Raw genomic sequence first — 17335 nt, forward strand, 5'->3', positions numbered from 1 at the left:
GAATTTCGTTGCAGTGCAGCAGAGGGTCTTATCTGTTTGGCACACACCATATAAAATGATCTGCAATCAGATGGACTCCCAGAGAAGGCTGTTTCTGCTACCAGTTAGGGAACCAATTGTTTACTTTGGCCTTTTTCTAATCAACAACTTAGAAAATTAAAAGATGTAGCCATGTGTTGCACGTTGCTCCTCTTCCCCTGGAAGAGGTATGGCAAAAGTTTTAACTTGCATGGTGAAAGCAGCCCGATTGCCATTTGGGTCCTTAAACAAAACAAGGCAGGTTTGCTAAGATACTCACAACAGCTTTTATTTCATCTTCTTCACAGAAAAATTTAAAGGCCCCTCTTCCCACCCTTTCTTGTCTTCAGCTGATTGTCATTGACTTGTAAATCTCTCCGCTGAAGTAAAGAGTATGTTTTCTTTTCACACTCTTAATACCATGTTAGTATCGGTATGTAAAGGGATCTTGTAGCATGCTGAAACTAACATCGGGTTGTTGTGTGTTTTCCTGGCAGTATGGCCATATTCCAGAAGTATTCTCTCCTGACGTTTCACCCACATCTATGGCAGCCATCCTCAGAGGCTATGAGGTATAAAGCTTTCGGCAACACATTTAACATAGGGTGCATCTACACCAGGCATGGGCAAACTTGGGTCTTTCAGGTGTTTTGGACTTCAACTCCCACAATTCCTAGCAGCCTACTGGGAATTGTGGGAGTTGAAGTCCAAAAACACCTGGAGGACCCAAGTTTGCCCATGCATGATCTACATTGTGGAATGAATGCAGTTGGACACCACTTCAACTGACTTAGCTCAATGCTAAGAAATCATGGGAGTTGTAGTTTGATGGAAAACCAGAACAATTTGGTAGATAGCATTGAGCCATGGCAGTTAATATAGTGCTAAATTGCATGCATTCTACAGTGTAGAGATGCACTATAGATCTACTTCAACAGATGTATAAAGTGCTTATGGGCAGACATGTATCCCAAGGAATGTGTGTGTGTATGTGTAAATAATTCTAGAAGTGAAAAACTTGCAATGCCCCATCATCCATAGGCTTTGTCTTTCTAGTCACATACACAGCCTACCCATTCATGAATATATGTGATGTGTTTAATAATGTTTGTGTTTAATAATGTTTAATGTTTTATAAGGGGAGTGTCAACATTGATGTATTATGCTGTTGTTGTTTTTTTATCGAGGGCATTGAATTGTTGCCAACACTGTGAACCACCCTGAGTCTCCTTCGGCTTGAGAAGGGCAGTATATAAATACAGTAGAGTCTCGCTTATCCAACGTTCTGGATTATCCAACGCATTTTTGTAGTCAATGTTTTCAATACATCGTGATATTTTGGTGCTAAATTCGTAAATACAGTAATTACTACATAGCATTACTGCATATTGAACTACTTTTTCTGTCAAATTTGTTGTTAAACATGATGTTTTTGGTGCTTAATTTGTAAAATCGTAAACTAATTTGAAGTTTAATAGGCTTTTTCCTTAATCCCTCCTTATTATCCAACATATTCGCTTATCCAACATTAAATAATCCTTTCTGTGACCATTTTTTTCAGTGGAGAAAATGGGGAAAAATATTTTCTCCCTCTAAGATTGTGCAGTGAAACTACATAGAGAAGTATATCTGTAAAAATAAACTAAATATCTTTCAGGAGACTCGCCTTGGAAGTATATTCTCCAGCTTTATATATATATATATATATATAAAATTTTAAGTGCACATAAACCAACATAAAAGGCATTATGTTGCAGAGCCATTAATATGATGAAAGCTTGAAGTTAGAAAGAGATGAGTGTAACTACAGGATGGGAAAAAAGGTATACCTTCCACAATAATACTACTACTTGTTCCAAATGAAACTTTCTTCCAGTTTTTACATCTTTAGAAGTGCATCGAACATTGTTCACACCTTAAACTTTTAGATTTGCTCTCTTTGAATTCCCTAATACGTTTTCATTCTCCCTTTCTTTGGATGCCTAGTCTGTATTTCTAAAAAGTCCCTTTAGAGTTTTATGTCACTTTAGTGCTAGAAATGGGTAGATGAACAAAAAAAATTAGTCTGTGGGGGACAAGGTCTTATGAAGGGGAAGACAATGCCTTCATTTTGCTCCCTGTAGCTAAAGGAACTCCTATAAAAAGACAGGAACAACTGACAGTCATGTCTAAGGGCACAGCTACACTAACCATTTTTATTATTTTCAAAGTTCACAAACTTAGTTCCATGTAGAAAATTATTTAAAATAGTATGTATAAAAGTATCTTCAGGCTATGTGTATAAGATATATTCAGACTTTGGTCTCATCTCCAAAATTATATAGGTAAAGATAAAGGTTTTCGCTTGACATTAAGTCTAGCCGTGTCCGACTCGGGATTGGTATTGATCTCCATTTCTAAGCCGATGAGTCAGCGTTGTCTGTAGACACCTCTAAGGTCATGTGGCCGGCATGACTGCGTGGAGCACCGTTACTTTCCTGCAGAAGCGGTACCTATTGATCTGCTCACATTTGCATGTTTTCAAACTGGTATGTTGGCAGAAGCTAGGACTAACAGTGGGAGCTCACCCTGCTCCCCAGATTCGAACTACTGACCTTTTGGTCAGCAAGTTTAGCAGCTCAGTGGTTTAACCCACTGTGTCACCAGGGGCTCCAAGATTATATACATATATGCAAATACAGATATTTCAAAATACAAAAAATCGTAAGTCCTGTACACTTCCGGTTCCAAGCATTTCAGATAAAGGACAGTCAACCTCCATATAAATGTATTTTATTTTTTTGTTAAGATATACTGAAACTAAAAATCAAGGAAGCCTTTATTCTGGACACTTCTACATTGACCACTTAATGCAGTTTGAAGGCAACTTGATAGCACAGACGACGTATATTGTGAATGTGCTCAGCAACGTATGTTAAGGGCTTTAAGCTGGGATAAGCAAAGTTGGGGGATACTCCAAAATCGAGCTCATAACACACATCAGTGCACCAAAGTAGATATCACATTGCATGGCAAACCTAATGAAGGGATGGGTGCTCCAGCTATCAACACATGTACATGGCTGAGAATTATCATCATCATTATCATCATCATCATCATCCCGCTTTTATATCTCTAAAAAGAGACTGAAAGCCATGGATACTGGAGATCCTGGAACCAGTTTGAGACCAGCCTCTTCATTATGTATAAGCACCATCCAGTTTCCTTGCACTGGTTCCAGAATTTAATATATAATCATATGCGCAGTAAAATTGCTTCATTCCCTGCTAGTGCCCATTGAATTCGGGAGATACAAGCAGGGCAGCTCATTCCCAGAGTTCCTGGAAGCTTCTCAATCATTGAGTAACCAAAGCCATAGCTGACTTGATGGCAAACAACAGCAACAGCAGCAGTGCCCAAAAAGGATTTTTTCCCAAGCTGTGAGAAAACTAATTTAGATTTTGAATGGCAGCGTTGAAGTATTTATGTGCTGAATTTCAAAGCAAATGTGCAGCCTAGGTAGAGTCTGAACTAACCAGACACATAATTAATTTTTCCCTGAATTATAGTCCTCTGGTTCCTCTCTAGGACTACTCTAGGCTAAAAATAAGCTCCGAGAAGAGTGCTTATTTGTAATTCCCCTCTAAAACAATGGCCAAGCAGGTCATTTGTAACAGCATCTAATGTTGTTGCATTGCTGAGAGTACGGAGCAAATGCATTTGCTGACAAGCTCAGATTCTGATGTTCTTCAAAAGGAATTCCAGCATTCTCCACAATCTTCTAAAATCGTGCAAACAAACAACCAACAGGATAAGGATGGTTGAAAAAAAGGGACAAGAGAGTGGCCAACAATTCAATATTCTAGAACTTAGGTTGCCAACACAGAGTAAAGTTTCCACCACTTAGGCCTGTGATTATCCAGATTTAAGCCAGTGGTTCTCAACTAGCAAAGTGCCACGTTTTGTTGGATTCCAGTTCACACAAACCCCAGGGAGGATGGCTACGGTCAAGGATTTGGGGAGCTAAAAGCCAAAAACATCTGGATCCTCCCCAGTTGAGAATCATTGCATTAGATTTCCCCCCTTTTATTTGACCTAAGGGTCCTCCAAAGTGGTTTACATGAAAATCACAAAAGTTTAATAAAACTCCCAAGAAAATCTTACATATTACTTATCAAGTAGGAGCCCCTGGGGGCGTAGTGGATTAAAGCCTTGTGACTTGAAGGTTGGGTTGCTGATCTGAAAGCTGCCAGGTTTGAATCCCACCCGGGGAGAGAGCGGATGAGCTCCCTCTATCAGCTCCAGCTCAACATGGGGACATGAGAGAAGCCTCCCACAAGGATGATAAAAACATCAAAACGTCCGGGCGTCCCCTGGGCAACGTCCTTGCGGACGGCCAATTCTCTCACACCAGAAGCGACTTGCACTTTCTCAAGTCGCTCCTGACACGAAAATAAAAATAACTTATCAAGTTGTCCACTTTTGTTAATCACATACTACATTTCTGTCTCTGTATTTGTAAGTCTTTTTCAGACATCATAAATTTTGTTATGAACATGTCCAGAGGAAATCAACCAACATAGTAAAAGGCCTTTGAGAAGCAGCTGGGTAGGTTTAACTTGGAGAAGCAATGGTTAAGAGGTGACATGATAGCCATGTTAAAACATTTGAAAGGATGTCATATTGAAGATGGAGCCAGATTGTTTCCTGATGCTCCAGACACTAGCACATAAAAATGGATTCCCCCAGGGGATTGCTTCTTGCCCTCCTTTAGGAAAGCTGGAACTCCTAAGGATTAAATCACTGTAGATAACTCAAAACTGGTTTTATTATTTACAAAAGGTTATCCCTTTTGTTAAGCTGAAAGTTTCAAAGGAAAATATACATTATGTCTCTGGTTGTCTTGGGTCCAAGGAGCTTTGCAGCTGAGAAGCTTTTCCAGGTCCCTCTTTCTCAATGGTTGTAAATGCCGAAGCAATCCTCAACCCCAGTCCAAATGGCCTATGTTTGAAGTCACAGAGCCTTCCTCTGGTGCCAAATAACTGATTTGAAAGCGCTTGAGACTTCTCAACGTCATCCAGGTTGGTTTGAACATGAAGCATAAGTCTCAAGGGTAATAACTTCAGAATTGGTGCTGAGAGGTAACTTAATCAAGGGCTTTTAGAGCCAAGTCTCTCTATCACGTCCATCTGATAGAAAGCTTGATGGTGGAAATGAAAAAGGAAACACTGCCCTACTCCAGGAAAGGGTGGGGCCAAACAATTGAGCTGCGGGAGCAATATAACTGGTGCAAACAACATTGATTGACAGCTATAAATAACCAATCAATCCAACTACATTTACAGGGTAAAAAGGCAAAATCAGGCATGATACAACAATTCAAATCTTGCAACTTACAGTTCCACATATAGATGGTGCCACTCATGCCATCACACCACTTTTGGAATGAGCAGGTCAAATATACCCAGAAACAGGTCTAACATTTGAGGCACCAAAGTATGTGTTGGCCAGTGCTCTCAGACCACCACTGCCTATTAATTATTATTTTAAGAAAGAAAACATTTGACTTTCCAGATGTTTTGGACCATATATTTCCCCAGTCTGCTATTATGAGCCATTTTGGCTAGAACTTCCTGAAACTAAATTCAGCACATCTAGAATTCCTGGATATCAATCAGAAGTGTGCAATTCTGATCTTTTAGATGTGTTTGAACTACAATTCCCATAATGTGTCACCATTTATTATGAATGCTAGGCCCGATAGGGCTTGTACACCAAAAGTTGTTTACACCAGCTTCAAATAAAATTCATGTGAATAATGTCATCGCAGCATTCAGTCACTAGGTGGCACTGAATTTAATTCTGTCTGGACGGAGGAAGAAGTTTCCTGCTGGTCTGCTGTGAAAAGTAAACAATAATGTTCTTGTCTGCCCTCATAATTGGTATGTTCTCTAAACCTCTTATGACAATTTCCAGGCAAAAACTTTTTCCATCCAGCAGACATTTGACATTTACCAGAGTACATTGCTTGGTTAATCAACCTTTGTTTACATCTTCAAATCTAGCCATCTGCTACATTTCAGCTGTTGTGGGTTGGTGCCAAACTTTCTTCTAAGTAGACTTAACATCAATTAAATTCCATCCAGGGCTGTAGCTGAATACTTTCTGTAGAAGGATAAACCGTGACTTGCCACCTTTGATTTTTTCTCATGTATTCAAACATAGAAATATTGCAAATAAAAATTACGGTTCAGAATGGTACTGATCCTTATATTCATTCCAAGCTGAAAAACTTGTGCCACTGCACTATTATTTTTCTTTGTCACAATGATATTTTTATTAGCACATTCCATACAAAATTCCATGTGCTCACAAGACAAAATGCTGCTGGGAGGGTATGAATGTCACCATGTATTTCTTTGCATCCATCACAAATAGTGGCAAACCCAGCTATTCTGAGATCTCCAATATTGTTCACACAGGAGATTGTTAATCTACTTCTTTTAATATTAAAGGAGCATTTTTAAAAAGGGAAAGGATTCTTCCTGCAGAAATGAGGACATACACATAATTGTTTATCCCCATTCAACAGAAACATCTAAAAAGATGCTGCACATTGATTTTTTTTAAAAAAAACTAAGATTATTTAAAAGTGGTAAGAAGATATTGTAGAAGCTTGTTGCTCATGATCCACACCTATGATGAAAGCCAGACTAGAGTCAAACAATAGCGAGCAAGAACTGGATGGAATGGTTTCAAAAGGAGATGTTTACCTAGCAAAGGCTTGGAGCAAGGTTGGAATCATGTGGCACATCACATTGTTGGACTGCAACTCCTAGTATTCCTCATCATTGGCTGTGCTGATTAGGACTGCTGGAAGTTGCAGTCCAACAACTTTTGGAAGATTGTGTAGTTTCTTATCTTGGTCTAGAGAAGCCTGAAAGTTTTGTATGTATATGACCAAATTCACCTCTTCATGAGATGGTTCATTGTTGACCATTAGGGCTTCCCCTTGATTCCAAAGCAGAGCCTTTCTTCTAAATATCTCATTAGGATTTTCTGTGTGTGTCTATGTCCCTTTCAGAAAGTACTAATAGTTTCTTGACTGCGGCTGGTGTGTAACCTGACCTAATATTTATTTCTTATATTGTTAAAAATAGAACTGACCACATATTGTGATGGAGCTGCTGCATAGAACTTTTTCACATGTGCTGTGCTTGACGAAATGACACTTTGGTGTGATTTTATCTCTTCATAAGCGTCTTCATTTAGCTCCTACAACATGAATGGGAGAAACAGAATTTCAGAATGGAAAAATCCACCGGGTAGCTCTAGGCCAAGAACCCCTGCTGACAAAATAAGAGAGAGTCAAGGCCAACTGTTCCCATATCATTGTCTCCTAGAACAGGAAAGTAAAACAACAAATTCCAAAGGAGGCATAATTTGAGACCTTTCCAAACTTTAATCCCAGCTATTTTTTCAGAGAGCTCTCCCCGGCTGTAAGACTTCCCTGGCAGCACATCCACTGTGCACACAAACATTTCCTTTACAAGTCTCAATCTAGACATAAAAGAGGCAGTTTGCCAAACTGGGGAGGAGCAGGGAAGAGAAGAAAAAGCTGAAAGTCATTGGCCAAATTAGCATTGTGTGATCATAGCTTTCAAATGACCCCGTTGCTGAATAAACAAGATTATGTAACTGTTCTAGTGGAAAGCACAGCAGTTCGACAGCAGTGCCATCTTGAGGCTGGCAAAAAAGAGCACATTCCCAGACTTGTTGGAAATCAATCACTGGGGACGAATTTTGGAAAGCTGTAGATCAGGTTTGTGTATGATTATTCCGACTCACTGAGGACCTGTCTGCACACAAAGGTATGACTATGTACATCTACAGCTGTCACCAGGTTGTACAGCAATACAGAAATCAAAACTCAGTTCTGACTTTTTTGCAGATGTTGTGTTTTTGGACTACTGTTCCCAGAATTCCCAGCCAGCATGGCCTTAATTCAAAACTTTTCTGAACTCTGATATTTTGCAAGGCATTCGGTTGCCATTCCTTCGGGTAGTGTTTTCTACCCCGACACAGTTTATAGAGCAGCTAAAAAATCCCTTCACTAGTCTATGCTACTTTACTTTGAGTGTGAATAATGCAGCCAGCAGCAGACATGGTCCTGTGCTGCTCCAAGTGGCAACAGGAGCCTTTTCACTGTGCACAGTTTTAGCATTCCACTGCATCCTAGGGAATTCTGGGCCTCTACTTTGGCAATGAACTAGAATTCTCTGGATGAGACTTCTAAGAACCTTCTTAACTATAAATCTCAGAATCCCATGGTATGGAGTCATCACAGTTATAGTGGGAACATAGCACTATAATTGTATGATGTGAAAAGGTCCAAAGAAGGTGAAAACCTTAATTCATGTTATACAGTAACAACACTTAACTGAACAAAAGTGAACAAGAGTCATTGCATCATGCTGCAAAAGGAGTGTCATTACACACTCAAATAGTGCCCGAATCAAAGACATAGCCACATTAGTCTGTAGCAGTATGCAGAAGGATCTTGTAGTACCTTTGAGACAGAGAGAAATAAGTTATTAGCATAAGATTTCATAGACTTAATTCTACAAAAGCTTATGCTACCAACTTCTTTCTCTTGGTTAGTCTCAAAGGGGCGACACAATCCCTTTACACACACATTAGAAGTAGACAAAATTCTACGAAAGCTTATGCTACAACTTCTTTCTCTCAGTGAATCTGAAAAGTGCTACAAGAATCCTTTGCACTGCACACAAACATTAGGGATGACAAATTGGATTTGGGATGGGATTCCTGTAAAATTAATTATCAACAGGATTCCAAGTACTGCAAAGCTCCGTGAAGCAGGATGAAGTTATGCGTACTTCCGTGTCTGCCAACCCCCAATTTTCAGCCCCAGCTATCCTCTTCAAACACAAATATTATCTTGACAGTTTTCTTTTTCGTGAGAGGAGCGACTTGAGAAACTGCAAGTCGCTTCTAGTGTGAGAGAATTGGGTGTCTTCAAGGACATTGTCCAGGGGACGCCCGGATGTTTTACCATCGTGTGGGAGGCTTCTCTCATGTTGCCGCATGGGAAGCTGGAGCTGACAGACGGGAGCTCACACCACTCCCTGGATTTGAACCGCCGACCTTTTGGTCAGCAATCCTGCCAGCACAAGGGTTTAACCCATTGTGCCACCTGGGACTCCGTCTTGACAGTGAAGTGAGGAAAAGCGGCCTGTAGGAAGGAATGCACAGCTTGTTGTTGGGTAGCTGCAGATGAAGTTGGGGTTTGAAAGGTGTGGGAGAACAGGTATTTTCATATCACGTAATAGAATTTGATGATACCTCATCCTGCTCCAAGATTTGTTAATTATTAAAGTTACATCCAGATTGACAATCCTAACACATATGCCCATTAACCCCAAAATGTAACTCCAAGTAACAGTGACACTTAGACTCTCTGGCCTTTCTACCATAGTGTCAGAACACTAGATCTCTTCAAAATGTGATTTCTTTATCGTCATAAGATCACTGTATCTTTTAAACTAGATAATATTTTAACTACCATGTGGTCAAAAGTACAGCTCTAGGTGATTGCACTGCTCTTTTACGTTTCTTTCAACTTCTTGAGAATGCAGCAAGAGAGTATATATTTTGCCTGAATTTTGTGCCTTCCTGTACTACTGCTATGGATGGGATCCACTGCACCAAGGTTGCGAGACTGGGAGCTATTGATGGGGTTTACCTATAAATATGGTAGCTAAGGACAGGATAATCACGGGGAAGAGGCGGATTGGCAGCAAGGATACACATGGTGCCATGTGACAGTGACCGTCACAAAAAGTAATAGTGCAACTACAATGCCAGTTTGTCTGCCTCGTGTGATAAAGTCTTCAATCTCTAGCAAGAGCCTTTGTGCAAGACTTTCAAAATCCAAAACTGATTACATCAAGAGTGGCTTTCCAGATGTTTACAGAATCAAATATCAATTTATTTCTACTAGTGAAGCTGATAATCAGAATGCATGGAAACTGCAGTTCAATGACACATTCCCACCTCTTGGCTAAATAGACCAATGGACTAAGTCTACACAGGAGAGTTTCATATCTTTTTGTGATGACAGGGTGGTTGCCTTCAACTTCTTGGTGGTTGGCCTCTGCTCTATTCCTGACCTAGACCTAGCTCAGTATCTCAAAGCTTTCAGTTCCATTACAATAGAACTATATGTGGCTACAAAGGAAGCTGACCTCTTTCAAAGGAGAATTTCCTCCAAGTGGCTTTGAAGTGGTATATACTATCTGTGTTCCAGATGTGGTCCAGGATGACAAAAACTAATTGAGAAAGTGCATTGTCCTTTGGTCTCAGCCATCTTAGCTGCCAATTGGATTAAGCCCAAGAAGATAAAGGATGTGATACTTTCGATAACTGGCAGCTGTGTGTTGGGAAGCAAGTTGCTCACCTAGCAACTAATCATTCACCTATATCGAGACCCTTCAGGCTAAGAAAACCTCCTTCACTTTTCCTTCAAACATCAGACAGATAAGTGGTTACATCACAGTGGGTGATGTGAAGGAAAGAGAAAGGTGACAGAGGACAGTTCAATTACGGTGATAAAGCGATGAGCTGCAATTATGGGAGAGTCAGATTCAAAGTGAGGTTTAAAGAGAGGGTCAAACAGAAAAATAGGATTTATCCAGAAATGTGTCCCGGCACATAATAATCTGACCACAGGTGCAATTTGGTGACTGCTACTTGTCAGATCAGGCTCTCCTGTATAGACGATGCTCGGAAGTGTTCCTGACTTATGGCACTTATGCTCTGGAAAGAAAATCTACGGAGACATTAGGGTTGCCATTTATTCTCAACAAACAGAAGGCCTGTGACTTTGACAGCTGTGTGGCAGGCCAAAATCAACAGGAGATGAGGAGGATTTGGAGAGGTGGGGCAGGTTTTTTTGCATAAATATTCAAGAGGTTTTTCACATTATATGACACCCTGGCAGCTCATGCTGGGTACAGCTGGTGCAGCGGAGGGCAAGGTCACCTGAAATGGAAACAGGGGAATCACTGGAGGCTAAGCCAACAATGTGTAACTTCACTAGCCACCATTTTTCTCTCTCTTGAAAGCTGCTTTGAGACTCCTTTGGGAGAGATAAAGCGGGGGAAGAACAAGTAGAAGGAGGAGAAGATATCGTAATCCTGGACATCAGCAGCAGTGCCCCGGTAGCTAGGAATTCAGACATATCACTGGAGTCCAATGACATAGTCCCACCTCTTGGCCAATGCACTTTTCTGAGATGGCAAAGTGTCTGTCTGGACAGTGGAGTCGTCTGCATCCAAGTCGATGCAGTAGTCTAGACTGACACACAGTGCAGAGGTACTTTGGAGCTTTCACTGAGTTCTGAAGTATTCTCAGAATTTGCCCAATATGGGCCAAACTTTGTTTAAACCTTAACAAACCCATGAATGTCATGGACACAGCTAGCAGTGGATACAAGGTGAATTGGGGGGGGGGGGTTGCCCATTATAGACTCATACAAAGAGTTACCAGTCACCATTTATGATAGAAATTAACAGTTTAGAAGAGGCCAAGATCTACTACTAAAAAAATGCAATCCAAATGCAAACCCTGCTAATCTTAACTGATTCAGTTTACTGTTTACTGTATAGGTATACATCTCCCACATTTCTTCAGTTCCCATCTGCACATTGCTTCCATTTTGTCTTTAAAAGCAACATTGTCCTGAAAGCATATGGAGCTCTTTTGCTATGCCATGTTGTTGGCTCAGTGGCCTCCAGTAAAGATGCCTGCTGTTAAAAGTACTCCCACGTCCTGCACTGCTCAACTTTCCTTTGCAAATTTCCCATCCAAACACTTGACCTGGTCTAACCCTCTTCAGTGAGTGAGAGACTGGTGAGATCGTAGCCTTAGGTGACAAAGCTAAACAAATGAAAAAATGATAACAAAACCCAGCCGGCATGATTGACATATCAGTGAGCTGAGTACAATAAACTTGGAGGAGAGCTCTGTGTATGCGTTCTATTTCCTATTATCCTATCTAGAGATAAGAAAAATAAGCTGAGTCCTGAGGCCAAAGCAGGAACAGGAGGAGGGCTGTGTATGCACTACTTGATGACCATAATCAAAAAGTGTATTATACAAAGACAGATTACTGCAATGGAAAGGATTTGGGTGCTTGTGAGATGTTCCCTCCAGGCAAAGCTAAAGCACAAACCATCTTGGACTTTTCTGCTGCTGGCAGCTATCTTTTCTCTCTCTCTCTCTCTTTGAGGTTTTATGCTTTCCACTAAGCTCTAAGCTGACCCTATGCAGTCCTGCTTTTCTGGCCCTCACTGTCAGGTTCACTGAGACTCTATAAAAGTATTTTGCTTGAGCAAAAGAAAAAGTATGTGTACAAGTCATGGAGTGCATCCTTAGATAAAAGAAGTAGTCATCTGTAAGCAGCCTTAAGAGATTTTCTTTTGTGTTTTTTCAATCGAAAACAGTGTATTTGTGGCAACTGGAAGAGAGGCGTGGTTTTAAGTTTATACAAGAGCTTCTTAGTGTGTGAATGGGATGCAGTGATCTTAAATGAATGCGACACAACTTTGATCCTTGATTTTATGGTGGTGTGACACCCAGAGGCATACTGGGATATCAAAGGCAAATTTAGTTCTCATTTCAAGATCCCTTTTATACAGTCAATTAGCTGAAGCTAAAAACCCTTTAATTTGCATTAGTTACATATTGGATTATCTGACAGTTTTATATCAAAATTAAACTGTGCCCCTCGCCCCAAGCTGTAGTCCAGGATCCAATGGATCCAGGAAGATACTAGGAAACAAAACTACCGAATCTAGTAAATGTCTGCAAAAGTTACCATGTAGAAAACTTCTGGATTCACTTAGAGAAGAAAAATGGAATGTAAATTAATTACATAACTCAATCACTGAAAGATGACAGGAAGATCAACATGTCAGATCCTGAGTGGAGGTTGTGAACAATATTCTGTACATAACAAAAAGACAAAAGGTTACATTTTGAGTGACTTATATTTACATTAAAACAAATAGTTTACTTTTTGTATAAGTACATCTGGATCAAATCTGATGTTACCTTGTTTGTTTTTATTCACATAATAACAAGATGTATGTGAGATCAAATGAAAGTGACAGGGATGCTGGAGCAATTCCAAAATCCCTTTTCAAGTCTAAGGGACAGGGAGACTCAGGGTGTCATTCCTGCTTGAGTCTCAGATGGAAGGAGTGGGGCAGGATTTTCAAAGTTAGTGGTGTCAAAGTTACCGTGTGTCTCTTCATTTGCTTCCCAGGTGAAATAGCAGCTCAGAATCAGTGGTCAACACATGTGGGAAAGTTAGGTTGTATATACACTGTTCAGTAAATGCAGGACTAGTCCAGTCCAGAAATGCCTTGGAATGGTTCCAGAGGCTGTCACATGCACCTTACTGAACCTGCTCCAACAGTGAGTTGGAGTCCATACAGTCCAGCTGAGCTAAAATGGCATTGACCTCACAGGATCATCATTTCACTGTGTCATCACAGCCATTCCAGCCGGTCATAGGGGTCCATGTGAGCTCCTGACCATTGGTTGCAACAAGGAAGGAGCAGGGATCCAATATCCCCACCTTTGTTTTGGTTGCACAGGGACCTCGGCTGTTACCATAGGGTGCCTGTGAAGGCCAGGAACTCACATATGGAGCTCTGCAGCTGACTGGAGGCAGTGATGCTGATGAGTGCAGTGAAAAGGAGATGGCAATGGTGTCATGTGGACTAGTCCAAATCAAACTCTATCCAGCTGCCTAAAACTGTCCCAAAGCACTGGGGATACTTTAGAGTTTCAAGTAAACCCTGGATCATCTCACAATTTTTCTTAATGTGAGGCTACACTGGATTAACCGGAATTAACTCATAATAGTTACTGGAAGTGAAGATATACTGTGTGGACAGCCAGAAGCCAACTCAGTGTGAGTCTGGGTACATGAGTCCAATTCTACTAAGTACAATAAATCATTAATGTGCCTTGCTGAGAATTTCCTATTTCAAAAAGGAAGAGAAGGAACCAGTGACCCTAAGCAACAGGGAGTGCATTGAACAGGGGGTCTATGAGGCCCCTTCCAACTATTCTTGACTTTATAGTTGAGATGCATAGCTCTCTTTTCCCCAAGTGCACTTGACTTCCCTTGACAGTGTTACAATAAATAGGTATGTATGTCATGGAGCCAAATCCCAGGGCTGGATTTCCAAGCCCTGAATCTGGCTTCATAACATAAAACAACCCTGCAAGCACCTGGCGGGAGAAGATAAAATGAGCCTGGGAACTCAGGGTTGAAAGTATAAACAATTATAATTGATGTAGTGTGTGGGAATGGTAGTAATGTGATCCGGAGGGTGGGGTTTGATGATGATATTTGCGTGTGCTATTACGTTGCATCAGAAGTGATAAAATTGAATGTATGTAAACATTAGGTCATTCTCGACTTTTCCAAAGTCATGTATTCTTCAATAAAGATTGGATTTGAGAGCAGCTATCTTTGATCTGCGTTCAGACTGATCCTTTGAAGTGAGCACGACATTTAAGTCGAGAATCCCGTTCTCACCCTCCTGCGGAATTCGCAGTGAAGTGATAATGAGTGGAGAAGGAGATCAAAGCCCAAATGGAGCAGGGAGGCCTTTGCAAGGGGCCCGGCCGTTGGGAGAAGAGACGCTGCAAGCCATAGCTTCCTCTACGGGGTACCCCAGGCCGGACGGCGTGACCCAGAGGATTCCCAGGGGAGGAAGAGGCGTCTCTGCGGCTGCGGAAACCAGTTGGGGATCTGGAGGAAGCATGCCGGAGACCGTGGCCCTGCGGTTATCCATCCTGGAAACAAATTTATCCAGGCTGTCGGAAACCGTAGGGAGGTTGGTGCCACTATTGGAAGAGAATCTCCAAAAGGAGCCCATCCGATATGGCGCCGAGAGAGAGCCAAGTAAAGAAGGAGATTGGAGCCAGAGGGGCCAGCGAGCATCAACGCAGAGTCCCGTGGCGGCGAGGGGCGAGGGAGATGAGGAATATTGGCAGGAGCTGGAGTTCCGAGACAGAATGGCACGCGAAGTGGAGCGCCAGCGAGCTCTGGGAACTCTGAGGCCGCCATCTCCAACAGAGCTCCCAACCCCCCGAATGGGCGTCGGGGTGGAAAGACCACTGGGGCCAGGGATCGGGTCCAGTGGATTAGCAGACGAAGGCGGAGAGGAGCAGGAGATCCAGGAAGAGGAGGAGAATGTGCTGTACGACGAGGGAAGACGAGATGCGGGGGCTACAGCGAGGCCCGTATGCGGATGGGTGGAAGGGCCGACAGCGGCGGCAGAATTTCGGGAGCCGCGCAGAATGACCACCGGAGTGGGGCGCGGCGTGTTCAGAGGGGCCGTCCAAGGAAACCCGATGCAACCCTTCCCCCTGCCTCCCAGACAGCACCAACGGGCCGCAGAATGGATGCCAAGGAGGGAAGATCTCAAACTAGAATACGGAGGGGAATCAGCTGAATTGAACTTTTTTCTAATTAGCATCAGAGGATACATGGAAGACAATGCACACACATTCCCCTCCGAAGCAAGCAGGGTTCGAGCCATCGGCAACACACTAAAGAGAGGAGCTGCAAGCTGGTATGTGCAACTACATGCCAGACGCGACCCATGCCTGAGGTCAGTGCCCCGCTTCCTCGCCGCACTGGAAAACCGGTTCAGAGACCGGCTAGAGCAATTGAGGGCTCGAGACCAGCTTAAAGGAATAAAGCAGAGGGACAAAACGGTGCCCGAGTACGCAGAGGAATTCCTCCACCTCGCGGAAAGGGTACCAGAGTGGTCTGAAGTGACCAAAGTGGAAATATTTAAAGAGGGACTACGCCCCGAGGTTTTCAGCTGGGCAGCGCACAGAGATGACCCCGAAACGCTCCAGGGATGGATTCAACTAGCGGGGCGCGTTGAGTCCACCCTGGCCCAAGTGAAGCGCTTCAGGAGCAGCGGCGGCCAGCAAAGACCGGTGGCAAGAGGCCGAGGAGAAACGAGGAAGCAGGAAAGGTCCGGAGGGAGGCCGGGGATTCCCTCCAGAGGAGACGACAACAAACCTAAACCGGGATGCTTTGTGTGTGGGAAGACGGGCCATCGAGCAGCAGAATGTTGGGCACGGAAGGGGGAGCCACCAAAACCCTCAAAACCCAAGCCAGCAACCGGGAGGCGTGCGGAGGAGGAGGTGCAAGCCCCAGAATCTTCGGAAAAACTGGTGAGTCGGGACAAACGCATGATAGTAGTGCCAATCTGCATCTCGGGGCTAGAGAATCGGGCCACCTGCAAGGCATTCGTGGATTGTGGTTGTTCTAGGAACATTATAACTCCGGAACTAGCAGGAGCGCTGAAGTGCCAGCAGATGGCGCTTGACTCCCCAATTGCATTTTCGCAGCTAGATGGATCAGTTGCTGCTGGGGAAGTATCTACAAAGGAAATACGGGGGGTCCCATGTAAAATAGGCAAATGGGAAGGAAGAATATCCTTTGTGATAGCCCCTATTGCCGCATACCACGTAATATTAGGGATACCATGGCTCGAACAGGCTAATCCTGAAGTAGATTGGAGAGGAAAGAGCCTAGCATTTAAAGAACAGCAGACGCAATGGGAGATAAGCAAAATTGCAGAAGAGGAGGACGAGGGAGATGAAGCAGGTGAAATAGACCCACAGCTATTGCCACCTGAATACAGAGACTTTGTGGATGTTTTCAATCAGAAAGAAGCAAGTAAATTACCTCCCAAAAGGAATATAGAAGTAGAAATTGAAATAACCCCAGGAGCAAACTTACCAAAACCAAAAGTGTATCCCATGTCTGTGCAGGAGAAGGAGGAATTGAGGAAATATATTGATAAAAACCTGGCGCGAGGCTTCATTAAGCCATCCAATTCTCCTCTCGGGGCCCCAGTGTTATTTAGGAGAAAGAAAGACAACTCCCTAAGATTGTGCATTGATTATCGAAATTTAAATGCAATTACTAAGGACAATAAATACCCTATGCCCTTAGTAAAGGATTTAATTACCGTATTGAAGAAAGGGAGCATATTTACTAAACTGGATTTAATTGAAGCATATCATAAATTAAGAATCAAACCGGAGGATACTTGGAAAACTGCATTTTCCTGCGCATTCGGCCATTTTGAATATAAAATTTTGCCTTTCGGATTAAAAAACGGAGGCGGTTGCTTTATGCAGCTTATAAATGAAATACTACACCCATTGTTGTACAGAGGGGTATTCATATTCCTTGATGATATCTTGA

This window comes from Anolis carolinensis, chromosome 1 (genome assembly GCF_035594765.1).
Source record: "Anolis carolinensis isolate JA03-04 chromosome 1, rAnoCar3.1.pri, whole genome shotgun sequence".
In the NCBI taxonomy this organism is placed as follows: domain Eukaryota; kingdom Metazoa; phylum Chordata; class Lepidosauria; order Squamata; family Dactyloidae; genus Anolis; species Anolis carolinensis.